Below are 24066 nucleotides of genomic sequence, written 5' to 3'. Positions count from 1 at the left end.
TGGCTCGGAAATACAACCTCTTTGCTTCCCAAGCAACAGGGGTTACAAGAACACTATACACATTCCCTATGGAAGCACAGGGAAGCAATTGGCTGGCGAGTTTTCATGGAATTTTGGTAAAGAGTCACAGAGCAGATGATCAATCCATGAGACCCTAAAGGATAGATTTCTGAAGGCTGGGAAATTCCACGTCCTCTGTACAGTTGCTTGTTGATTGGCAACTTGGAATAAAGATCATGGTTCCTCGGAAACATAACTTCCTTGTTGGTATCAGTGGATCCTATTCAGGACTTCAGATCAGGGCTCCAAAGGGAGTAACAGATCCCTGGAAGGACAAAGCCTGTAGGTGGGTAGCATGGTTGAGCCAGCCTGTTGGAGTGAGTCCAGGGCACTGGCCCAGCCACTGGGGTTTTCTTTGGCAGAAGAAGGTTCAGTGTCTTGTGTAGCTGGTGCCAAGCAGGCCAGGCTCAGTGAGCTCACGGAGCTCTATGGGCCCTGGCGCTGGGGACCAAGGTGGAGGAAGTGAAGGGCTGGCTCTAATGGCCCCAGGTTTGCAGCAGCAGGGCGCCAGGCCAGAGGAGACAGGAAATATTCTGGGCTTTCAGACATTGTGTCATATGATTGTTTATTTGGGAAGAGGAAGCCACCCAGGGAGCAGCGGTGCCCATCACGACCCCTGAAGAGAAATCCAGTGAGTGCACGTGCCACCTGTCCTGCTGCCCCCCACCCCGTGTGCACACAGGTGAGGTGAGCCAGAGCCCTGCCACTACATTCTTATCACTGCACCTGCAGGAGGGGACCCAGCTCTCCTGCCACTCTTGGGCAACTTGCTGGTGCACAGAAACTCTCCTCGAACCCTCTGCTCTTCCCCTTGCTTACAGATAGAAATCGCTCTCCCTTGATCTCTCCGGTCTGAACTTCCTGCCTTTGAGGTCGCATCTTCCGTTTTCCCCAAACCACTCTCCTGTACTCTAGTCACTGTTTCTTGACTAACTTTGAAGAGTCTTACCTTTGTGCATGGGTCTATTCTTTTTCTTTGTTCTGGAATATGCATTTTTTAATGTTCACTCAATTTGAAAAATGATGAAGTTCCCGACTTGAGGAAGACTTGAGACATACTCTACCTAAATTCCAGATTACTTCTGAATGTCAATGTGGAAAAACAAATGAAAGCATGAATACATTGGAAGAAAATATGGGTGAGTATTTATAGATCTTGGGGGCCAAGAAGGTGTTTCTAATGTGACACCAGTCACGGGTTGGATAACCTCTCCACCCACCTTGAAGGGATGAAAAATTTAACTAAGCAAAATTGAAAACTTGGGTACATCAAAAGGAATTGTTACAGAGATGCACAGGACAGGATTTGGAAGGAGGTTAAAAGTGGCTAGCCCTGGGGAGGAGAGGAACATGCTTGTGTTTTAAAGGGAATTTAACTTTTAAAAACCAAATATACTATGTATTATGAGAAGTTTATGTAGATATCATGTTCCTTGTCTGATTGATATATTTGAAAATCAATAAACACAAAATTTAAAAGCTGATGATAAAGTGGAAACATATTTGAAACATATGTGACAGTTAAGAGTCATACCTTCCTTATGTGCAGAGCTCTCACAAATAAGGAAGAAACAAGATGGACCACCCAAACAAAATTGAGCAAAAGTCACAAGTAATTACAATGTATATGTACACACACACACACACAAACATACACACACACACACACACACACACACACACACACACACATAAATGGCCAGAGAGCTTATGAAAAAAATGCTAGCTTTCTTAATAATTTTAAAATGTAAAGTAAAACAAGAAGTTTGATGAATATATATGCCAATGCTTGGCTTCAACTGATATGTTGATGATGTACCTTTCCAGCTTGGTCTCTTACCATGCTGGACCAAAGATGGATGTTTCTTCTTACTCTAACCTCAGGCTCCTTGCCCATCCTTCCCACTGGTGACAGTCTATAGAAAGTGTATTAGTTTCTGAGGGCTGCTATAACAAAATACCACAAATTTGGTGTCTTAACAGAAATTTGTTCTCTCATAGTTCTGGAGACCATTGTCCAAAATCAGGGTGTCAGCAGGGCTAGTTTCTGTTGGAGGCTCTGAGCAAGAATCTCCCATGGCTCTCTCCTGGTTCCTGGCAATTCTTGGTGTTCCTTAACTTGTAGATGCATCACTCCAGTCTCTGCCTCTATCTTCACATGGCCTTCACCCTTGTGTGTTTCTGTGTCTCCAGATTTTTCTCTCCTTACAAGGACACTAATCATTTGATTAGAGACCCCTAGAATCCAGTATGCTCTTAACTTGATAGCATTTGTAAAACCAAATCTTTACAAATAAGGTCACATTTACAAGTTCTAGGTGGCCATGAATTTTGGAAAGATACTATTTAATAGGGAACCCAGGGATTTGGTCAACACTGAAAGAGATCACATTCTAAGATGCAGTAATTACAGCCTTAAGAGTTTAGAGGAGACATGGGTGGAATATGTGCTGTTTTGCAATTACACAATAAAATTCCAAATGTTAAATTTAACACCACTGGAAACTGGATGATTGCTCACATTTTCCTGCATGCTCTGGGCAGGACTTGCATTTGAGGTCCTTGTCAACAAAAAACAGTGACGACCTGTGAGAAAGTTCTTGGAAGCCAAGATTCATGTCCAGATGGTACAACATCGACATGGTATTTGGGAACTACAGAAACAAGAGGGGCTAAATTGTTTCAATACAAGCAGGTTCTAAAGAATCATGGTATTAAGAGCATAACAGAGTTGCTACCTTTTCTCAAGGTGGAGATGGGCAGATGTGAAATGAATGAAGAATAGCATGTTTAACAATAGTTAAGGAAGAAAGAAATTGAAAAGATGGCTTTTGAACTTGAACAGAAAGAGATGGTAATCTGGACACTATGAAGACTCTTTACCACATACTGATAGTATTTACATAAATAAATATGTAAATACCTCTTCTCTAACCATTATTCTAAATCTTCATCATTAAATCACTATACTTCACATGGATCATAAATTTCATAATGCACTTTTAAATCAAACTGTATATTTAGGCAGACGCTCTGCAACAAATATTTGCCTGGTGCCCAGCACATCCTGAATAAAAGCTACCCTCTTCTCCATCCACCAGCCTCTGAATAGGGTAAGAGCTCTCCACCGAAGGTCTAATCACATCCTTGTAATTACACAGCGCTGACCTGGTGCTTGACTAAGCAAGGGTAATCCCAGGGGCAGCTTTAGCTCAGTGATTCTCATTCTACATTCTCATGCAGGAGGGGCATGGGACAATGAGACGATACAATTTGGAGAAGGGTGAAGGAAAGGAGCTAAGACTATATAATATTTTGCAAAAATTTGAGTCATTTAGCAATTATTTCTCTGATCCTCATTGATGTTGATGGAAACATCTCTGAGAATTGTCCTTGGGATGTGCGGTGAATTGTACACATGTATACACTTGATTCGACAATTACTTGTGGAACAGCTGGAAGAATCCAGAGTTACACCTGCAACTCAGACTGCTGTGAGATCTTGAGGGCTGGGCTTACCTGTGGACCTCATCTGGCTGGCTGAGCTGTTCAGCTATATTTAGGAGGCCAGTGGTCATCACTGATCAGACCGTTGGTGACCACCCAACCCCCAGCATGGTACTGACGGTAACTTGACTGACCAAAGCTTGGGGAAATGCAGGGGAAAAAGAGGGGATCCTAGGGAAAGTCCTTCTCTGAGGTTAGGGGTTGGTTCTTCTGTGGAGTCACATCAAAGGGTAGACAGACCACATGTGGGATAAGGGTTACTGAAAGTTGGGGAGCCAGATTAGAAACAGAGGTGAGCCATGAAGGAACCCATTGGGAAGGATTAAACCCTGGTCACTCTTCCATAGAACATGGAAGAAGTTGCAGCTCATGCTCCACTTCATGTTGTCCAGGTGTACATTCTGACTCCCTCGAGCTGCTCCAACCCTTTATTTAATCTGTCGCTCATGGTCTTTGTAGGCCCTGCCTGGTGTGGCAAACAAAAGAACAGGGTGGAGGCACAGGAGAATGGCCTGCCCACACAAGCTTCTTCATGGATACTGCAGGGCATGTAGGGAGACAATAACTAGAGTCTGTGGTGAAGGGCAAATGGCCAAGGCCGGTTATGGTCAAACTGGGTGTAGCAGGAGCTATACTGGACACTGGAGAAGAACGCAGGGGAGACAGGAAGTAGAAGATCCATGTCCACAGCATTTTCTAGGGGATGCTGGGGACGCTTCTCTGGGAGACACAGGAAGTTGTATTGCTAGGATCGCACTTGCATATTTTTAAAAATTCAACAGTAACACTGGTTATAGCTGGTGGATAATTATAAGTGGCTTTTATTTGTATTTTTTTTTTGCCCTGTTAAAAAAATAGTTCTAATGAGTCAGGTGCAATGGTACACTCCTGTAATCCCAGTGGTTCAAGAGGCTGAAGCACGAGGATCATGAGTTCAAGGCCAGCCTCAGCAACTTAGTAAGGTCCTAAGCAAGTAGTGAGACCCTATCTCAGAATGAAAAATATAAAGATAAAAAAGGCTGGCGATGTAGTTTAGTGGTTAAGTGCCCCTGGGTTTGATCCCCTGTACCAAAATAAATAAATAAATAATAAAATGAAAATCTGACACTTGTTAAAACGGTAACAAAGGTTATGGGTCAAGACTATTCAATGAAGTGTATTTTAATAGGTGAGAGAGATAGGTCTGAACAAAGACATGTAGGTATTAAAGTCAAGGAGTAAAGAAAGAGGGTTGGAGGGATGGATGGAAAATTACTAAGAGATGACATCAAGAGTATATGACAGATATGTATGGCAGATATCAAGGGTCAGGGATAAGGAATTTGATCAGATATTGAGGTGATCAGATAGCAGGGCTTGGAGATTCTCACTAAACTGACTCGGCAGGATTCCTGCTGCATCTGGACCAGGCAGGCTCAAGAGAAGGACCCAGGGTGAGGGCCCACTTGAAAAGAAAGGACTCAAAAAGTCTGGCTGAAGTTTAGTCAAGGAGAGGGTCTTTGTGACCCCCCCTATCGGCTATAAATACAAGGCCATTAAAATAAGAAACAAAAATTGATAATTATATTTACCAATAGAAAATATGCTCCCAAGAGATGTGACATCTGAATGCAATTTATAATCCTCCACTGGACCCTGGCCAGTATTTATTTTCATTTTTGCCATTACTTGGCATTACTTGGTTGGTAAAATCTGTTTAGATCAGATAATAGTGTGTTGCTGGTTATGTTCTGATTTTGATCATTAAGGTAGAGAATGTCTTTTTTCTTAGAAAATACTCATTGGAGAATTTGTGGGTGGAGGATCATCATATCTTCAGCTTATTCTCGAATGATTCAGGAAGAAATCATATGTACCTAGACAGCAGAAAGAAGCAAAGATGGGCAAATGTTAGTATCTGGGGAATCTGGGTGAAGGTATATGGGTATTCTTTACACCATCTTTGCAACTTTTCTATAAATCTAAAATTATTTCAAATTTTCATGAAATTATTTCATGAAAATGGAAAAACCAAGAGAACAGAGAGAGAGAGAGGAAGGGAGGGGGGATTTTTCCAGAAGGTGCCCCTCAATATAAACTGCACCTCACCCAACCTGAGTGTAATATGGATAATGGTGTCCTTGAATTCTCTTCAGTTCCATTTCCTTAAAGTCTATACTCTCTTTCATCCCTAGAGGCAGTGTCACAAGGTAAGATGCTTCTGAACTTCTGAATTCACAAACCCGGGTCCAAGAGCTAGCTGCCTCTGTCACCACCCAGCCTTGGGACCCTGGTCATTCCCATTGCCGTTGATATTAGATTTCTCATCTACACATGGTCACAGCAAAATGTATTGCACACAGCTGTCATGGGAACATACAGAAATGCATATCATAAGTTCTGCTTCTAGAAGGAGTTCAGTAAATGTTAATTCTCCTCACCATCTTTTTTTTTTCTTTTCATAAGCAGTCTCTCAACCTACTTGTGCTATAAATAAGCAATTTGAGCCCAATTCTCAGAAAATTTCTTTAAAATTTATTACAGTTATCTATATTGATTTATAATATTTTCCATAGTACTTGATGCACAGTGGCCTCTTCATGAATGTTTTCTATGGGGTACACTTGACCAGACCTTTTCTTGCCTGATTATCCCAGCATCCTTATGGAGTAAAAAGGGCCCCATTATTATGCCCTTTTTTTAGATTTGCTAATTGAAGCACTGAGGAGTTGGATGAGGTGCTGTTTTCTAGGTTGCCTGGTAAGTGGTAGAGTCTGGTTGTTGAATCCCATTAACTATAGCAAACTAAAATTTACTGTTGCACTTATATCTGAACAAGTAACCTACAAATGAGCCGTACAAAGTTCACTGGATCTCTGGCCCTTATGTGTAACCACATCCCAACATTCTGAAATGACTTTCTGCTCATTCAGTTTATCTAAACTTTTGACAAAGACCTGTTAGGGGCTGAGCATGAGTTGGGCACTCAAGATAACAAGATGGATAAGGTGCTCTAAATCTTGTGGGAAATATACAACTGAACAAAAATTATAAGTGCAGTGTGTAGCTGCTTTCTTTAAAAATTCTCCATCACATTCACTGCTGCAGACTATTTTCATCTTGTTTATGCTTAAATTTATACAAGTTTTGTCTATTGTGATTCAATTCAGTAACCCTGAGACTTTTGTCTAAAACACAAGGTAAACCTCCATCCATAGCTCAGGACATGTCAAGCTGTTCAGTGATCTACAGCTACGGAACCTCTACTCTGAGACAGAGGAGAAGAGATTTTCCAATTCAGAGTCATTTTTACCCTTTTCTCAGACAATACACCCTTTCCAGGGCTGTAGCTGCCCTCACTGCCAGAACTACATTCCCATGGCCTGCAGATGTCTTGGCATTCCAGGGTTCCAATCCTCCAGGTGCTCCCTAAATATATGCCCATGCTTGGTGTGGGGCACAGCCAGATTTATGGCTTAGAAGCTTGGACATTTCAGCTGGGCCAGCAGCACTCCACATTGAATGAAAGGAAGCGAGACAGACAACCTAATTTAGCAGGGAGACAGCTTAATTGGGGAGGGCAGTGGATCCCAGGGCTGCTTAAAGCAGGAAATATTATTTTGCCACTCTAGAATCTCTAGCAACTGGGAAACCTCACATCCCAACTCTGAAAATCTCTTAGTTTCAACAGAAGGCTTCAACCGGCCTTTGAACAGTTTGGATGAGATGGTGTCCTATCTCCAGTGAGTGACATTTGTTTAGTAGGAAAAGCCAGGCCTCTCTGGCACATTAAAAGCCATGCAATTGTGCAAACTCTATCTTCCAGACCCCTTTCATATTCTACCTCACTCTCTGTTGTTACATTCTATTCCAGGCTCCTCTTTGTCTTTTCTACTCCCAACATAGTGCCTTGCAATGCGCATTTGTTACTCGGATGAACGAAAGGATAAAAAGAATCCCAGCGACTAGGAAGAAGTACTAAGCAAGAGGTCCACTAGTGTATTTGTGTGAATTCCGTCAAGGATTTCATCTAGTGTCTTCAGCATTAAAAGACACTATCAGACGTTTGCAGTACCACTGCCCTTCTAATGGTAGGTGGCCTGAGTTCGGGCACTGAGATGACCTCTTCTGGGAGCCCTGCGCACGACTAAGATCAACAAGCTCTATAGGAGTTTGAAAACAGCAGACTTTCCTGTATCGGAGGGGGGAGTCGGGAAAGGACCCGATGACATCAGGTATGCAGCCATGGGTGTCCAGCCAGGCAAGCCAAAAGTTCTTATATCCTCAGAAGCACCAAGTGGTGGATTGCAAAAAAGTAGAGGGTTTAGCCAGCTCGAATGTGCTCTGGCCTGTTGGTGGCTAGAACACGTGCAAGCTCCCGCAGTCTCTTCGGAGCTGAGATCTTCTTTTCGCTCGGATGGGTCCTTCTAAATGTACCACACCACCACACGGTTCAGCGTGACCCACCAAGATTTTCAACTCCGGATAGGACCCGCGGGGGCGGAGCTTTGTGAAATGGGGCGGAGCCAAGACCCCCTCTGCCCTCCCCTAGGCGGTGTAGCGTAGGGATTGGATGCTTCGGAAAATCGCCTCCTAGACTGTTCTGGGGCGTGACGGGTGGCCCTCGGCCCGTGGCTAGTGCGCGGGATGCAGAGTGCTGGGGGTCTAGGGCCCGAGTGATCTTCAGGGTGGGTTTGCCTGTAGGGATTTGGACGCCCCGGAGTGCTGCAAACCAGCGCTTTCGGTGAAGCGTCTTGTTGCGCTCACTGGAATTCCGAGAGCATTTAGGAAACTTCTTGCCTCCACTCCTTGCTCCCCACTTTTGGGTGGGAAAGCGGTTGCTGTGTTGTTTGATTTCCTCCCCCAATCGGACTCTGTAAAAATAGCTGTGAGCCAGGCAACTGAGCCAAGCTCTGCAGCATCACTGTCCCGGGCCGGGTGTGCACCTAAAAATACCCGACAGTTCCTAGCCTGCGCTCCGGGTGCGGGCGGGTCCGGCCGGGCCGCAGCGGGCGTCTGGAGACCGGAGAAACGGCGGCCACCTGGCCCCTAGCCTCGGCCTGGGCTGTCCCTTTAAATCCTGGAGGAGGCAAAGAGAAAAAAGGAAAGAAAGAAAAAAGACGCGGTGGAGCCCCGGCGGCTGGTGGCTCTGCCTGGCCCCCTACTCCTCCCCCACGCTGGGGCCTGACTCCCGCCCGCCGCCTCCGCGGGTCCTGAGCGCCCCCCGCAGCGCCGCCCACTCGCCACAGTTACTGTCAAAATAGAAATTAACGGAGCTGGGGAGGAGGCTGGGACGCAGCAAGTGCATGTGTGGCAGGGAGGGGAGGGGGCGCCGCAGAGGGGGCTGGCGCGAGCGCCGGGCGACCGCAGACATCCGGGCCCTTTAGCCCCGTGCGCCCCCCGAGCTGGCGGCGCGGGCGCCGGGCGCGGGGCGCGGGGCTGACAGCCGCGGAGCGGGAGGCGGGGCGCGAGGAGGGCGGAGGCGCGGCACCGGGAGGGAGGAGCTGCCCGCGCGTCCGCCGCCGTTCGACTCCACACCCGCCGGCGTAGCCCCGCCACGAGACTCTGACAGCGGTGCGGCCGGCGCTGCTCCCGAGCGCAGGGACAGACCGACAGCGGCGCCAAAGGAGGACGCGAGCACCGCGGCTCGGCGCCAAGTGCGGAGGCTTGCGGGGCCGGCGGCGCGCAGAGGTGAGCAGCTTCGCGCGCCGGTCTTGGGCGCCGCTGCCCAGGGGTCTCTCCCGCACCTCAGCTGCCGAGGTCGCGGGGCGCGGAGAAGGGTGGCTGTGCATCAGCAGCGCCCGAAAGCGGTCACCGAGGCCGTTGCTAGGAGGCAAGCGGTCCGCCAGCCCCAGGGCGCCGGCGGGGGCAGGGGCGCCCTGCTCTCGCTGGGCAGGAGGCGGGGGGCTGCAGTGGCTATTCAGGGGCTCCGTGCGGCAGCCATGCAACCGGAGGAGGCGGGAGGAGGGAGAGAGGGAGGGAAGGAGGGAGGGGAGAGCCAGCGGAGAGTCAGCCAGCAAGCGGGCGCCGCGCCTCCTGGCTGGCACCGCGGCCCGGAGCGAAGTGGCGCGCGGGGCTGGAAGGGAACTTCTGCGGGTGCGTGCGGCCCCGGGCTCGGCGGCGCCTCCGGGCCCGGGCAGGGCGGGCCTGTCGGCAGCCACAGGTGGTTTCTGCCAAAAGTTTTATCGCACTTCTGCCGCGAAGGCGCGGAAGCATTCTGGGGAGTGACGGTTTTCTGCGAGTTGGGCACCCACACCTCACACGGTCTTTCCTGGAATATTAGAAAAGGGCTGGAAATGCGGGATCCCGCACCTCGCCTTGAGGCCTGAGGGCTGCGTGGTGGTCCTGGACCCAGGAGTCCTTCAGATGGGATCTACTATCCTTGCTGCTGTCAAATTGGGAAGTCAGGGGAAATGGGTGCACGAACACAATTCCTCAAAGCCTCGGTCAAGTTAAGCCAAGCCTGGCAGTGTATCTGTCGCCTGCGCGGGGCAGCTCAGGGTTCATTCTTAGCGACACGCGTGGGTACCGTGCGCGTCTTTCTAATGGTGTGCTTGCCTCCTGCTCGGTTGAAAGCGAATTGTTCCCGGACGCTGTGCTGCCTTGTTATTCTGGCCGTTTAACTGATTTCAGCAGAAGGAAGGCCAGGAAGGAGCCAAAGAAAAGCGAAGTGGCAGCTCCTTTACGGTTGAAATCTATAGAGCTATGGAGGCTGGTACCCAAGCCTCAGCAACTATGGCGCAGGGCGAGGGGAGCTGGGGGTCAGCGGAGTGTTCTGTCTGCCCAGCGATCCTGGTTGAACCGTTGGCAAAAGCTAGGGTTGGAGTTTCTGAGGCTTCTGGGACTAAAAGAGGGGTGGCCTGGGAAGAGAAGACCCCTTAAAAGAGGAAGTCTTTTAAGACTTCTAGCTTTGGGAGAGAGGTTTTGAGGTCCGGTGGCTTGGCCCCATTCCTCATTGGCGGGGTTGACTAATCCAGGGCAGCAGAGGTAGAACCACCCCGGTAGGTCCATCCTGGGCTGAAAGAAATCATTATTCCCAGAGCAGGTCTGATACCTGGGTGTTGCAAGTAGGTACAAAACTGCGTGAGAGCTAGAAACACTTGGTCCTTCATTCTCCTTGGTCGGGTGCCCACTCCCTATACCCCTCCCCCACGAGTACCTAAGCAGAAAGGGTGCTCTTTGCTCAGAGAATTTGGGGACTGAAAAAGTCCCTAGTTATGAGGAGAACACATTGTACAAATGAGCAACCTTATGCCTAAGGAAGGAAATTGACCTGCACAGTGGTAAGAGGCCAGGAGCCCTAGAGGTGATATCAGTATCAGGTCAGGGTGAAGAGAGTCCCTTCACAAGACCTTGTAGGGCCTGAGATCAGAAATGCCACCCCCAGACCCCAGGCCCATGGTGGGCTTATTATCTGTGTTTTCTAAATCTCTGCTCACCAGCTAATGGGGTATATTTCCCCTCCCTGGTCCTAAGCTTAACAAAATCCGGATATCACTGCAGAGTCCAGTCTGACACTATCCCAACTTTTCCTGCTCCCTCATTACCCCAAATTCCTCAGACTCCTTTGGGAAGATAATGTGGCTTGATTAGCCGAGATGGCTTGCAGCTTGTCTCACGGAAGCACCCACTTCTATAGGATGCCAGAACTCTGTTTTCCTGGTAATTAGGTTTTACAGATATTTTTGAAAGGGAGCCCAATTTCGGATCAATTACACTTGGACACAAATACTGTGCTGTTGTGGATACCAAATGAGAAAGATGAGCAATTATCTGGGGGTGTTGGAATTAATGTTGTTATGAGTATTTGACACAGCTATTAAGCATCAATGAGTTGGTTTTCAGTAAATGTTTTTTACTCTGTATTTTATTGAGCAAACAAAGTGTCTTAATTAAAAAGAGCTGCGAGTTGGCCCCTTAGATTTTAGCCACTTGTTTCTTACCAGTGTGTATAGGGAGGGGCCAGGAAGGAATAGAATAATAAACAGAATGGTTAAGAGAGCTTTTACCCCTCAATCCAAAATGGTCTAGTGCAGTGCTTAGCCTTCAGTCTATAATGTTATGTATGGTCTGGCAGAACCTTATTAAATCAAAATAGGTCTGGGTGTGGTGTGTGTCAATCTGTATTAGTCAGCGATGACTTGTAAGAGAGAACATTTTGAAAGTTTTATTGATTTCAAGGACATGCAGTATCAAGAATTCAAGGCTAATGCAGTGCCACTGAGTATAATTCTTTTGCTTTCTTGAATAGATTAGAATCCATGTCCCCATAGCTATGCTGAGGACTCCTGTAGAAGAAACCAAGATTTGGCATCCTAATAATAACATAGTGTTACATTTTGCCAGCATCATTCACTTTCTTTGCATCCCCATGAGCTAGATAGTTCAGCTATGTGTTCATCTTACAGATGGAGAAACCGAGGCACAGTGACAGAACAGTGTCCTTCCTATAACTCCTCCCACTGCATTAACATACTTCGAGTATGCACTTTTGGCTTCCTGGGTTCACCAGGATGTAAGAGACTCCCTAGTTATGTTTCTGGACCCTTGTCCCTTTCCAGCACTGCAGTTACAGAGGGGCATGGAGAGGTGGGGTTACAGTTGTACTTCATTGAAGGCCAAAGACCAGTCATCAGGGCATTTCCCCCCACCCCCACCGGGTGTGGGCAGTTGTCCTCCCTCTCCTAGCAGACTGTGGGAACTTGGGTGCAGAGGGACCAGCTGGCTGAGGCTGGGGCGGGGGTGTGGGATCCGTGCCTGTGTAGGGCTGAAGGAGTCCAGGCTATTTATATCCCCTCCTCCCCTCCTGGGAAGAAGAGACTCAAGGGTCTGGAACCATTTGCAGCACTGACTTCTCTCTGGGATGATGTTCTACTGGAAAAATACCCACCATATTTCAGTGAGCCCCCACCTGTGTGGAGTGAGCCCTCAGGGTTTCTTGGGACGTCTGCAGGCCTGGGGAATTTAGGACGCCAGGGTTTCCTAGAGCCAGCCTGGGCACCTTTTCTCCAGCACTGCCCCCTCTGCACAGTGAATTTCTCTAGGGCAGAACTGAGAACCTGCTAAAGAAAGAGTAGTTGGCTTTTCTGAATAATGACAACAATGAATTTTATGCAGGAGATTCTGAAAGTGGCAGATTAGATGTGGCTTCCCCCTGACAGAAAGCTGAGGCCCTTCTGTGCAGGGCTGGCGGAGGAGGGTTGAGGACTCACATCTTCCCCAGCCCTCCCCAGGCCAGTCCCAATGGTCCTCCTTGCTCACCCACTCTTTAAACCAGTACCCAAGTCCTCCTTTGTCTGCATGGTGCTGGCCACAACTTCATTCCTGAGACCGAATCCCCTCCCCCCAAAGAGATGTGGGGCTGGGTGGATCAAGCCCACCTCTGAGCTGGTCTTACCTGCACCTCTTGGTGAGAATTGATTTGCCCATCACAACCATTTCAGGGTTTCACCTGGGGAGAAGACTTAAGTCAGAGGCCCTGAATGTCAAGGAGGAGTCAGGGATGGGCAGCATGGACAGGGGTGGCCTGGCAAGTTTGGCACAGGCACATGTGCTCATGCTTTTCAGGGCAGGGCTCATGTGCTGCTCCTTTCCATGTGCCCAGTGTCCAGCACAAGGCCTGGGCACAAAGTGTTTGCTGACCCAAGGTCATAGGTTGAACATCGGTATACGGGTGGAGAGCAGTCTGATTGGCGTCTTGGTTGCCATTGGCTGTGCTCTGTGACACTGGCCGGTGTCTGGAGGGCAAGGATGTGATGGCAGTGTGCATGAGGAGAGAGGGTTTCACAGGCATTGTGAGAGCCCTTGGGCCAGGCTTCTACCAGGAGTGCCAGGAGCACCCAGCATGGATCCAACAGCTAAAAGCTCTCTCTGTGTCCAGCCCAGGCTCACATGGGGGCAGGCAGAGGGAGGTGCCTTTTGGAAAGCAGATCAGGCCACTGTCTTCTGTGGTTCTCTGTGACCACTCCCGATCTGGCCTCTGCCTGCCCCTCTGGCCTCCCTGCAGTCCCCTGCCCCACCCTACCCCTTGTTGTTTCTGAGCACTTCTGAATGCCACAGAGCTCCTGTGTGTCTGGTGTGCCTGTTCTCTGCCCCAATTGCCCTTCCCTCAGATCCTCCCAGCTGGCCTCTCCTGGTCAGTTAGGTCTCCACGGAAACATCATTTGCACTCTATTCCTCACAGCTCCCAGTGCCATCTGGGATGTATCTGGGTTCTCCTCTTGCTATTGCCTGACTCCCCACTGGACTGTAAGCTCCCTGAGGGCAGGGGCCTTGTTGGTTTTGCTCCCTGTTATTCCCTCAACCCTGGAGTGGTGGCTGGCCCCTGGCAGAGTAAATAGCTGGTGAGTGGAGATGCTAATCACTGCTCTAGGCTGTGTGAAGAAGAGGCAGCCAGGGCCTTGCCCTCTGGGTCTCTTTGGCCTTGAGGCACAATTAAAGTGTGTGTGTGTGTGTGTGTGTGTGTGTGTGTGTGTGTGTCCATCCTGATGCATGGCAGGAAGGGAGGTGGCATTCAAGGGGCACAGCCCAGAAAGGCCCCAGTCAAGGCTGGCTTGGTGCAGGGGTTGTCTGTCTGTCAGATGATATAGGATGTGCTCAGGAGCTCTGCAGGCTGACCCACCTCCAGGGCTGAAGTTCTCCTCGCTTGTTAGGCTGGTGTGTGTGCGCTCTTTCTCTCTCACTCTCTCCTTCTCTCTCTCACTCTCTTGCTCTCGCTCTCACTCTGTTTATTTACTTCTTTGGTGGGCAAGAGTTCCAAGCATAATGCCATCCTTGGAGAGTCAGGAATGTTGTGTTTTTCCACCAGCGCCATTCATTGGCAGCCTCCTCCGAACAGCTGTGGGCAGCTGTCTGCCAGCATGGCTGCAGGGAGGGTTCCTCTCCAGGGCCAAGGGGCACGCTCAGCCCTGCAGGAGCAGGGAATTTCATTCGCGCTTCACACCCTGATGATTTCCAAACCCCACTGAAACAGTGCCCATAAAAACAGATTCATGAGGAAATTAAAAAACTATTAGCATTCAGTTTACTGCTTATTTTCTGATTGTAAAGGGAATAAGAGTCATGATAGAAAATTTAGAAAATATGGAAAAGTATACAATTAAAATGAAAAACGGCTTTAACACCTCGGTTTTGGGGTATTTCCTTCCAGTCTTTTTTTGTTCCTATGCTCATTAACACATAGAAACATAAATATGAAATATGACTGGCAATAGACATTGTTTCCCCAAACTTTTAAAACCCATGCAGCCTTCCACTAACCTGAGGTTTCCTTTCCCTTGGGACCTGACACTCGAATTCCCACTGTGAATCACTGATTCTGAAAGAAGATGTCAAGTCTCCTGATCCAATAGTAAGATTCCAGATAGCTTTACCTTTGATGCTTCAAGGAAAACCATTGTCCTTCCCTGTTCCCTAGCACACTGTGTTTGCCCTGGGGGAAGTGCTTCTTCCTGCTAACCTCTGCACCATCACATTATGGACCAGGAGCCCATGGTGTTGCAAGTGTCCTCTACCATACTGAAGGATGTCTTCATGTTCTTTGGAAACATGTTTGTGTAGCATCCCTTCAAGCATGCACCATACTTTATTTATCCATTATATATATAAAAAAGATTGGTCCCCATTAACAACAGGAGAAACTGTAGAAGTAGGAACTGTGTCCTTCCATTATGGGTTTGAGGATATCACTGTTGTGGAAAGCCCTCATTTCTTCAGGAGTCCGGGTACTTTTTCTCTTTGCTGCCTTGTTCTAGGACCTGGAAGAGTGTCTGGCGCATAGTAGGGACTTGGGGACTACTTTGCTGAATGAATAAAACACAGAGCTGTTCCTGATTCAGCTAAGGGATGTCAGGGTCTCCTTTGAGAGGGTGCTTGGCTGGAGGTGGGTCCCAAGGCTCCAGGGCTCAAAAGGCAGGAAGAAGAGCAAAAAGGGCAGTGCAGGGAGGCCCACCCCAGGGAGGCCCACCCCAGGGAGGCCCACCCCAGAAACAAGGCACTGACTGATTTCAGTGGCTTTCCGAGGAGGTGAGGCTCAGGCGGGAGCTTGGTAGAAGGGGATAGTAGCAGCACTTGGTGTCCTGGAGGCAAGTAGAGGAACCCGGGCAGGGGATGGGCAGGGACGGATTTCACAGGACTGAGCCTGTGCAGCCCAAGCCAGGGACTGGCAAAAGACTCTTCAAACTGGTACCTTTGATCCCAGCAGAGGGTGGCTCCTTGGGACTGTGAGGCACCTTTTGCCTAAAGGCAGGTACCATGTGGGGAAACTGAGGCTGACAAGGGCCGGTGAGGTCTGGCGAGTGAGGATGAACTCCCAGACTTGACTCCTTGGCTCGCTCACTTTCCCTTTCAGCCCAGGCTTCCTTGTCTGCGTGGTGGCAATGATACCTACTTGGTAGGGTGGCGAGGGAACGAGATGAACTAGCACACAGAAGTCACTTAGATAAAGATCAAGGGATCCCTGCGTGGAAGCCACTGTTACTCATGCATTTTATCGATTTTTATTCCTGAATCCAAGGAAAAGGGAGAATAAAACACTGAGAATTGGTACCAAAAAAAGCTAGGACTTTGCTGACTCCTTCTTCCCAAGCTGCTCCGGTTTCAGGGATAAAAACCCAGTCTATATGGACGATGTCTTTGGGAACAACGGGACGCCTGTAGGTGGAATTGACATCTCCCATGGGGTGCCGGGGCCCCTCCCTTCCCCACTTTGTATGGAGGGAGCACATTTATTGAAATTAGGAGCTTAATAGAAAGGTCACTGATGAGAGCATGGTACTTCTCCTGGGCACCGAATGGCCTTTAGAATAGAGGATGTCTGCCCATGGAGACAGGAGTGGCCAGGTCCGTTCAGCTGATTAGGGGCTGGATGAGATCTAGAGCAGTGTGGCCTAGTAGGAATGCCAGTGAGCCCTCTTCATAATTTTTTCTAGTAGCCATATTTTAAAAGAGTGAAAAAAAAAGAGATTGGATAAAATGAATTTTAGTAATATATCTTATTGAAAATATTGTAATGTCAATGTGGGACCCTCGTCACATTTCAAGTGCTTAGTAGGACCCTGAGGTAGTGGTGGCCATAGTGGACATCAGGGGGAGCCTGGGGCACAGGTTGAGAGGGCTGGGGCTGCTTGGGGGGGACAGTGCATTGCCAGGAAAAAGCAGCTGTCCACCCCTGGAGGGAATGTATTAATTGTAAGCCAATTTGGGAGGAATTAAAGGACTGTGAGAGCTGCCTTTTGTCCTAGCCCAGCAGTGGGTATAGGTTTATTTCCGGGCAGCCATTCCATTCTACGAAAGGCCCCAGTTTCCTGTCTGTGGCCTGAGGTCGTGTTCTCTCTAAGAGCCATTTGTGCTCTGGTGCTCTCTCCTTCCTGAGAGGAAGACGTGGAAAGGCACCTTAGCCACCTGCTAACATGCAGAGGGTGCAGGTGGGGTGTGGAGCGGAGCTTGGGCGGCAGAGAGGACCTGGGCTCCCGTTTTAAAGCAGATGGTTTCAGAGTCGTGTCTGGACAGTTCCTACAGTAAGCCTCTCCGAGAATGGTCAGCGTCCAGGCGTCACCGTGGAACCGCCTTTTGTGAGGTGTGCTTTGGAGATGGAGCAGGAGCGTTGTGACTTTAAAACGGTGACAGGTTTTCATTGTGTTCAAGCCCTGGAGCTTCCTCTTGTCCCTGGCCATCTCAGAGGGCTTCGACTGGCAGCTATAAAAGACAGGAGGGGCCCTACAGGAAATATTAGCACCAAAAAGGAACTTTTTCAGCTCTGTCATAAATGGGCACTGGGCCTGTCCAGAGAGGATGTGGGAAGAGGGAGGGACAGGGCAGCAGGTGTGTGTGGAGGGAAGGGCGTGTCCCCGTGTATTTTCAGCAACTGAAGTCACAGGCGCTGGTTTTCCTGCGCTCTGATGAGCAGGGAATTGGGTTTTATCTCCCCACCACAGCCTTCTAGAGGGGGAAGGAAACTGTCCCTCCTTTTTAAGATGCATCCTTTTCAAGTCACATTGTCACCAAGTACTTGGCTGTGTCCACCTGGGGACCCCACCTCCCAAACAGGAAAGGGGCCTTAGTGCTCTAAGGGCCAGGCTTGGACTACTGTCCCCAGATGAGGAAACTGAGGCTCAGAGGGGCCACACCGCTTTCAAAGGTCACCCTCGGAGGCAGCGGGCAGAAATGCCAGGCCCCGGGCAGCCCCCTGCCTTCCTGGGGTGTGCTCCTGGGCTTTGTCTCCTTCCTGGTTCACAGATGACTCAACAGTCTGCCTTGAACTGTTTTTAAATGAGGATTTCTCTTTCATGTTTTCCTAAACTAGATTTTTTTATTACTTTCCCTCACATTGTTTGCTTTGAATTTTTAATTTAATTTTTTCGAATAGGTCAACACTTCCAGGGTTTAAAATTCAAAAGGTACAAAAGGGTACTTAAAGTGAAACATCTTTCTTTTTCTCACTGCTGTGAGTTCTCTTACCCAAGGCCACCGATGGTTTCTTTGGCTTGAAGACATTTGACGAGAACACAATAAAACATGTATATGTGCTGTGGACATGAGTGTGCGTATTCCTAATTTTTTACCAAGTGGAAGCAGAACATACACATCATACACATTTTATTCCACTTTATACTTTTTTAGGGGGGAGGTACTGGGGATTGAACTCAGGGTCACTCAACCACTGAGCCACATTCCCTGCCCTACTTTGTATTTTATTTAGAGACAGGGTCTCACTGAGTTGCTTAGCGCCTCACTTTTGCTGAGGCTGGCTTTGAACTCGCGATCCTCCTGCCTCAGCCTCTTGAGTTGCTGGGATTACAGGCATATGCCACTGTACCTGGCCCACTTTCTACTTAATGTATCTTGGAGATACCTACGATCTGCCTGTTTTACCTTGACTATTTGACTGCCTTTATGCATGAATATTTTGGTTGTTTCCAGTCTTTTGTTGCTGCAGTACTCAGTGATTTTTTTAATGAAAGCAATCCTTGATTTTTCTGAATACAGGCAAATTTTTAGCACTCCAGGAATAAGTTCTCTGAGTTATTATTCGCTTCAAGGAAAAAAATTGCTTAGTTGTTTAAGGATTAAGAGTACAATAAACAACTTTCAGATGATCTTCCTAGAAAAAAAAAATCATACAGTCAACCTTGACTCATTAACCCAGTGTTTCTTGAGCTCCTACTATGTGCTGGGTGGAGGTGGATGCAAAAGAGAAAAGGGCTTGCAGGGTAGCGCTCACACTTTGGGGCGAGGGTCTCAGATGGCCACTCTGATAGGAGCGAAGGACAGACACTTCATTCTGGGGAAGGGGGGTTCACTTGGGTGCAATCCCAGTGAAGGAAAAGGGAAGTCCCCAGGGGCAGTGCTGGGCCACTTGAATTGGAGGTGGGGTGCAGGGTGCCAGGGAGGGCCCTGGGCTGGTTGGCTGTTTACTGACCACAGCTTGTGCCCTTGTTCCCCCTCAGCTGCCTCTCAAGGTCACTGCCCTTCTGTAGGGTCCTCCTGTGGGGCCCCAGCTCAGCTAGGAGGACTCTATCTGTCCTTGGTGTGTGCCTTCTGACCTTGAGGACCTTCGAAACCCTCTTTATCCCTGGGAATCAGGGCTGGTTTCAGAGTTCAGAGCAGGGCCAATCCTCAGGGCAATCCCTTTGCACTATGGGCAGTCATGGGGGAGCAGCCCAGTGACGGGGTTGGGGGGGTGGTCATCACAGAGAGGTGACCCTGGCTGGATCAAAGAAGGCACATGTCCCTGCCTGGTCTGGAGGTTCCAGCACTTGTCCCTGGGTGTATGCTGCTCCTTGCCCCCCTCTTGTGCTGAGAGATCTGCCTCCCATGAACACAGTCCTGGAAGCCTGCCCTCTTGGGGGCTCAGCATGCATCCTGAAGCAGCCCCCAGGCCAAGAAAGTGGACAGACCTCAGTGGGCTTCAAGGTGAGGGCTCCAGTTGCTGAAGAGTAGCCGATGGCCCTGGACACTGTCTGGTCACTAAGAATCTTTGCTGCTTTGTGTGTGTGCAGGTAGGAAAGCAGGGATCTCCCAGGGAGCACAGGGTGCACTGGGGGTCCCATGGGGTCTTCTGTCATGGGCGGGGTTCCTCACAGGGTCAGGAGAAGCCCAAGACATGGTCTTGCCGTCAAGGAACCAAAAATTGCTTGGAAGATGGTGATCCACACAGGGCATGTGCAGGCCTCGTGCTGGAGGGCTGCGTGGTGCAGTGGGGCTTGGGAGGCTGGAGAGCTAGGGAAAGAGCAGTGTGTGCTCTCCTGTCCTGAGTGTGCTCGAGTGGGCAGATGAGAGGCTGGAGATGACCCTCCGGAAGGGAGCGGGTAGGAGGATGAGAACATGTTATGAGCAACTGGGCCGGACAGGCACTTCCCGGGTGTGGCATCCAATAATCCTCATGGCAACTCTCAAATCCACGTGATTATTCCCATTTAGTGGATGAAGAGCTGAGGCTTGGGATGTTTAAGTTAATTTGCTTGAGGTGGTACCACCTGCCAGGAAATGACAGCGCTCTGATTCCAGAGACCATATTTATTCCACCTCACTCCAGAGAGTGCTCAGGGTGGAAGGACCCTGCCTGGGCAAAGGAGTGGTTGTAGGACCATCATGACATGGGCCAAGCTTAGCGAGGAAGCACCCCTCAGCTGTAAGAATGTGTAGGAAGCAGGTGGGGGAAATGCATTTGGTTAAGGGGTCGGACTTGGGGAAGTAATTGCAGTAGCTTGGACCTCTCAGGCTGGTGCCCACTGTCCAGTTCACTTCCAACATCTTTACCTCCATGAGCTTGGTGCTGATATGTGTCAAGAGAGGCGTAGTAGTTTCAATTTCAGCCTTCAATGGTGAGAATTTAGGAAGAGACCATCCACTTGATACCAGGTAGTAAGCGCATGTATTTCAGTCTAGCACCAAACAAGTAGGATTTTTATTCATTGGCCAATATCTCTTTCATATGGCATTTTAGGAAATTGCTTTTGGAGCCACTTAAGTACTGTTGTAAAAATGCAACTACCAGCACAAAGAAATACCAGGTCCTGGGCTGGGGATGGAGTACCTGCCTTGTATGTGTGAAACCCTGGGTTCAATCCCCAGAAACAAAAACAAACAAACAAACAAACAAACACAAAAACAAACCCCACACCAGGTCACTGCATTTAGGTGTAAAGGCCTCCCAGAGGTCTTTACATAAATGTGCATTTATGCATATTTTATAATTCTGCAGATGGATCGTTCTATTTTTGTCCTTCTTTGAGGGCCACATGACGTGCTATAGACTATTGTTGTGTCCCACGGTGGAGGATAAAATTTCTCTTTTGGGGCTGGGGATGTGGCTCAAATGGTAGCACACTCTCCTGGCATGCGTGCGGCCCGGGTTCAATCCTCAGCACCACATACAAACAAAGATGTTGTGTCCGCTGAAAACTAAAAAATAAATATTAAAAAATTCTCTCTCTCTCTCTCTTTAAAAAAAATTTCTCTTTCATTGTATCTGCTCTGTATGGGGTGGTGAGTGGACAGGTCACAGGAAATGATTTGAGGGCTAGTAAATCCTGTGTCGGGATCGGGCTGTGAGATGTGGTGAAGAGACCCAAGGACCCCACTCCAAGGCCCCAGTTTGCATAAGCTTCCTCCAGTGGATTTATATCCATCTTTGTAATCTCACGGTTTCTCTGCCCTAGTTCTAACTTACAAATAAATACAAACCATTTACACAGAAAATCCTGCCTGTTAGTTTTCCGACTGTCTCTAGCACTTGAGAGTCTGTGCCTTAATGAAAGAATAGCAGGTGGCAGATCGGAATTTCACCTGATGAAGTTAAGCTCATCTCAGACTCCTTGCCTTGAGCCTTGCAGAATGTTTATGAAGAGCAAGGAAAATGCTTCCTATGTCTGGGTTAGCTCTGATGGTAGATGTGCTTGTGCCCACTTTGCAAATCATCTTCTGATTCAGATTTCAGCAAGTTTCCAAGAACACAGAAATCTTGCTCACGAGCTGGGCAGTACAGATGAGAAGGCAGAGGGCAAAATCCCAGGTCCTGTCCTTTCTAGCCACTGGAAGAGAGGTAAGCATGTGCTGGCCTTTGTCTACCTGGAGTCCTGAGATGTATCCTCGACTGCATTGCCACAGTGGGTAGAGATGCAGAGAGAGGTTGTAAAAGTGAATTATTTGGTAAAGCAACATTTCTGCTTACAGGATAGAAAACGAAATCCTGCCCTGTGCTTCCTCCGTGGCTCTGCCAGGAATTCCTCATTCCTTGAGGTTCTGATGCACCCGGTTCAGCCACCTTGCAGAGTCACCTATGTGCGGAAGTCATTAAAAGCTATTGTTTAACTAAAGGCTTTTCATTTCCTTCCCTCCCATTTCCCAAGCCCCTGTGTCTGCGAGGACCTGACTCAGCAACATTCTATTTTGGGCATTAGTTACCTCCTCTCAGCTTCTGGGCTACAGCTCCCTAATTTTCAGTTCTTTGCTGAGAAATGACAATTACCTGGATTTGGACTCCCGGCCTGAAGTAGTCCCCCTTCAAAAGGATACATCATTGTGCTGGTATTCTGCCCCCTGCCACCGGTTACCTGGGGACTGAATTCTCTTTCATGCTATCGCATGGACAAACTGACAATTTCACCATTGCAAAGTGTGACATTTCCTGGGAAAGTAGTCATTGGCCAGGGCGTTAAAGTCTTTGAATAGAAAACACACGCACACATGCACACACGCACACATGCATACAGACTCACTTCCACCTCCTACCCCCCGACCCCACGCACGCACATCCTCTAGCTTTAATGGCATCATGGATGGAAAGCACCCAGCACAGTGATTGTCATGGAGCCCAGAACTCAATAAATATTATCGACTACTCCTAATTTTATAATTATTATGCTCAGGAGGAAAATGTAGCCCTGGAACCCTTTGTTGTCACGCTCGGGAATCAGAAAGCTCCTTTACTTAGCTTAGTGACCCTTTGGTTGATTTTTATACTCCATCCTTCACACACATACAGCACATTAAGAGTCTGTGCGTTCTTGGGATGTGTGCAAAATTCCAATTCCTGTCAGGAGAATTTATGCGTGGTTTTAGAGGGGATAATCGACCAGTTAGTATGTGCGCTCTGATTTTATACACATACGCGTCGTCGTTTACAGCACACATTATAACATCTTCAGTCTCTGCCAAGAATGTGTATTTCTTAGCCCCATGCATTTGCATATTATGGGTTCATAACTCCAAATAGCTGTAAAGATCTCCACGAAAAATGTAGTCACTGTACTCTGATGTTCTAAATCTCAATATAGTAGTAGAACCTAGCTAATTTTTGTCCTTGCTAATGTGCCAGCCCCATAATTTTTACACACACACACAAACACACACACTGAGGGGCTGCTCAGTGCTTGGGCAATACCTATTTCTAAGCAAAGATTGAATAGCTGGGAACTGAGCTGGATTGCCTATCCCCAGACTTCATTACCTTTCCAAAATATATCATACGCACGGCAAAACGTAGTATGGTCTTATTACGGTTCATTAAAAAGAAAAGATTCATCAAAATAAATGAACCCGCTGAATCTGCATGTGACCTTCCCTGGTTGGCCTCCCTGGCCTCCCACCCTCACCCTAACCCCCACCCCCAGCCTGAGTCATGTGCTGGTCTCTGGCTTCACTGAGTTCCGTGACGAGGCAGAGAGCTCTTCAGAAATTGCTCTTTCAAGCTAAAATCACCAGAAAAATCCAGCTACCCACGCCTCACTCTCTAATCAGTCATTAGAGCATTTGCCATTGGCAGCACTTGATTTGACCAAACAAAATAGAGCAGCAGGAAGAGAAGAAACTTCTGAGACTTTTTTTTTTAAGGCTTTGCAGGTACAAGGCACCTGAATTTTAAAAACCATCACGTGGAGGTTTTCTTTTTGAAGTTCAGGGAAAAAAGGATGCCAAGTTGAAGTCTATTCTACCCTATTTCAGTGTAGCAAGAATTAAATAGCTGGCCTATAGGACTTTTCAAGTTTGATGGCAATGCTGCAGAAATCCACTGTGGCCTTGCCAACCTGGGGACTGCTGGGACTGGAGACAGGCCAGGGCTGGGGAGGGACACCAGTGGCACCTTTTTTTTTTTTTTTTTTGTGGTCTGCTTTGTTCAATGATTCTCAATCAGAAAGTGTGCAGGTTGAAGAGCTCCCTGCAGATTGGCAGCTCTGCACCTCTCCTGGCATCTGGGAGAGTTCTGGTTCCTGGACTGGGAAGAACACCATTTCCTAGCTGTTCAAGAGGTTCCTGGTTCACGTGTCTGAGGTTACTGACGTCGGGTTGGTTGTGATTGTCCTGGTGCCTCTCTTAGCTTCTGCTCTTTGTGTTTTATTTTTAATTAGGGGCATTTGCATTAGTCGTGTGTGTGTGTGTGTGTGTGTGTGTGTGTGTGTGTGTGATCATTTTAAAGGTGTCCCGACCAAACTTACCTTCCGTTTCGATTCAGAACTTCATTAGAGAAGAATCAAAGGACATTTTTTTTTACATTTATAAAAGCATTTTAAATATTTTAAT

The 24066-nt window shown here is 48.2% G+C and overlaps 1 protein-coding gene across 2 annotated transcripts in view; it reads left to right on the top strand.

Annotated features, from left to right (window-relative positions):
* Nucleotides 1-7778: 7778 nt before the first annotated feature.
* Nucleotides 7779-24066, top strand: part of ZBTB7C (zinc finger and BTB domain containing 7C) — a 337867-nt gene continuing 321579 nt past the window's right edge. The window contains exon 1 of one of the 2 annotated variants that reach the window (XR_014018220.1): nucleotides 7779-9237. The gene's annotated coding sequence lies outside the window, so the exon portion shown is untranslated. The remainder of the gene's footprint in view (nucleotides 9238-24066) is intronic. The other variant, XM_081262764.1, reaches the window with a different exon arrangement.

The sequence above is a fragment of the Spermophilus citellus genome (assembly GCF_964194105.1).
Source record: "Spermophilus citellus genome assembly, chromosome: 12".
In the NCBI taxonomy this organism is placed as follows: Eukaryota; Metazoa; Chordata; class Mammalia; order Rodentia; family Sciuridae; genus Spermophilus; species Spermophilus citellus.
This window is presented reverse-complemented; position numbering and strand designations above follow the sequence as displayed.